Genomic DNA, 3097 nt, shown 5'->3' with positions numbered 1-3097 from the left:
GGGCGTGGAGGGGGATGTATACGTATCGCTGTATGAAGTATCATTACTACTCGTACTGCGCACCCATCAGCATCTCGGCACGTAGCAATTGACTTTGGTCTCAGTCGCGCCCTGTTGCCTCAACCCACCCATGTGCGGTTGCATCATGGAATGATGGATGCAGAGAGGCCTTTTCGGTGTGCCCGTACTCGTATGGAGAGAAGAATCGTGCCTGTGGGACTTTCTCCGAGCCCCCGGCATCTGCGAGCCTGCGCCCACGAGACGCAGCGCCGACGCGTGGCGCTCCAACCGGTAGTATTATGTCCAACACCGGTCCCTGGACGTGGATATGCATGCGTACGGGTGTCGGGGTCGGGATAGATCCTGTGACTTATGGAGTGTTGTCGCAAATCCGTTGTCGCAGTCATTGCTGCCTCGTCACTGTGCTGTGCGATGATTGTTAACGTCTGACCTACACACCCACCATCAATTAGCACATATGTACAAGCATGTCATCTAGTCTTAGGCTTTTTGGTCCATGTCTTTTCGATGGCGCGCCACCTTCCGTCGGACTGAGGTACAGCATACCTTTCGGCCACATGTGTGCGGGTACTTGCTGTTGTACTCGAGTGAATTTAAAGCCGTGTCATGTCCGTGCTCGCACATGCCAAGTGTCGTAGCGTTGAAATCGAGGGAAGTTGGCCCGTGTGGTGGGACTGCAAGTACCCCGATACACAGTGGCTCTCGTACTAGGTACACAGCTCTCCAAGTCAAGCCAGGCAGTCAGATATGCATATGATCGTTACCCACATCTGCGAGTAGGTGACCGCCGGAGCCAGCAACGTTGGCTACCAGTGGCCAAGGTTGAGCATGGTAGCTGCGGTATTTAGCTTGTTCGATATTGTTAGCCCATGTAACCAACGTACGACGGAGTTGCGCATTCATGGTTGTAGGCTGTGAAACGAAAGAATTTAACGGCGGACAGTTACTCTCAGCAGCACAAGCATCCGCCCTCACGATAAGGTAATTGATAGTAGGTAAAGAAAGGGGGGGAGGATGGGGAGCCCCGAGGGGGGGGGGGGGGGGGTGATGAGAGGAGAGGGGCGTAGAAACTTGGATTGAGCAGGCAGCCACAACCAGCTCGCACTTTCCCTCTCGTAGACTCTCGTAGGTTCTCGTAGGTCGTACCTACCTCGTCAATCTGCAAGAAGACCGACCTATCCCAGGAAGCCCCTTAGCCCCGCAGTTTGTGGTACCTTGCCGAATAAGCTGCTGCACCTTTGCAAGGAAAGGAGGGAGGACCCGAAGAGGAAGGGGAGAAGGGACGAGAAGGCAATAAGGAGGAATGGGGAGTAATGCTGGGAATAGTCCACGTAGGACATAGGGTAATGAAACGGAGGGTGGAGAATACAAAGTACAAGTAGTTCAAGAAATACGATATATAACATACATAAACAGCCAAGTATCGACAGGCCCTTCTATAAGCGAGAGTAAGAGAGACGGGACAGGGGAGAAGGGGGGGGGGCAGAGGGAGAGAGAGACATACCGAGCAGCCAACATGATGATATATCAATCGCCCGTGCTCGTAGTGTTCACTCGGCCGCCCGTAATACTTAGCTCATACTGAGGGGAAAATATCATGATTTGATGCTGTACCGTCATGTATTGAGATTATGTACTACGTGCGCACCTATGTCCATGTATGGAGTAGTATTATTTCATATAAATGACATACGGGAATCAGACGTGGTAATACTCGTACTGGTGAGAGGCCTGTCTGTACATGTAATCGGCTGGTCGATGTCGGTACTTCCCGCATTCAGGTACATAGCCGTCTCCAAGTCTTTACCCTACTACTACTACTGTACTATCATTTTTTTCCTTATCAATACCAACGCATTATAACCCTAGCTATCACGGAAATGGTATCGATATTTTCTTTTGAACTTCTGACACACATGCCGGGTGCTACAGTGTCCGGTTAGCAGCACGACACTGATGCCAAGCCGCAGTCCAAAGTACCAGAAACGTTCATACGCACCCATATTGACCATCAACAGTCAGACAAGGAGGATCTGGATCAACGTATTCTGTCTGGCACACACACACACACACACACACACACACACACATGTGTAATACACGCACATGTAATACGAATATCTAGACATCCACGGGCCAAGGATCAGGATCATCCACCCACGTCCTGCAATGTGCTCCCCAGATTCGTGTGCGCCCATGACTCGCCCAGTCAAAACACCGTCTACCGCTGTAGTCTTGCATACTTGTACGTTGTCGTACGTATGGCCAAGGTCCAAGCTTCCCGCGATTCTCACCGAGGTAACATCAAGCACGTATGGATGACATGAGACCCTTCAAGGCCAGACTGGTTGGTCGTGATATCCAGGGTATTATTCATACCAGCATGAAAACGCAGAGGATGGTGACGAGTTGAGAGACGTCATGGCCTGAGATATGCGTCTAGTTACTGGTGGTGATGAGCAGTGTGGTCGGTCTCTGGGACTTGTCAACACGGATGCCGCCCTACGTCCAAGATATTGCGCGTGTTCACTAGTACGGAGTATTGTTACGGCGTCTGTCTTGTTTCTCACACTCGGCAGCAGCCAAGACGACCGGAGTACTCGTGCGTCGAGCAGAGCAGCAGAGCAGCAGAGCTTCTGATTAAAGCGTAAAAGTCGGTAAGATGGCCACGATCACCCTCTGTCCGTCTCCTCCTTTTTCGAGATTATTCTTGCACACACACCCCAAGTTTCTACTTTCCCCTCATTTACGTGGATCGGGAGAGTATCGCAAGCGTACCCGTTACGGTCGAGAAGTTATTCCCGGGACCCCAAACCACCCCGCTTCTCCCTCTTCCTAGTCGTCCTCGTCGTCTACGTAGTATTTAGTACTACCTCGTAACCATCAACACCCCAGGGACCTCTGCGTGCGTGTCCTCGCTTCATTGAGCACCCCCCTCCGAGTGATAGTGATGGTAGAAAGAACCGTCGGAAAATCAGTTCTAGACATGAATTGTCCGGCCACCTCCCAATCTTCTGGTCGATACACCCATAAGGTGGCGTCGTCTCTGGATCGCCCGTCAGCCATGATCATTTCC

Source organism: Geosmithia morbida (assembly GCF_012550715.1).
Source record: "Geosmithia morbida isolate 1262 chromosome Unknown scaffold_4, whole genome shotgun sequence".
Classification (NCBI taxonomy): domain Eukaryota; kingdom Fungi; phylum Ascomycota; class Sordariomycetes; order Hypocreales; family Bionectriaceae; genus Geosmithia; species Geosmithia morbida.
Note: the sequence above shows the minus strand (reverse complement) of the source record.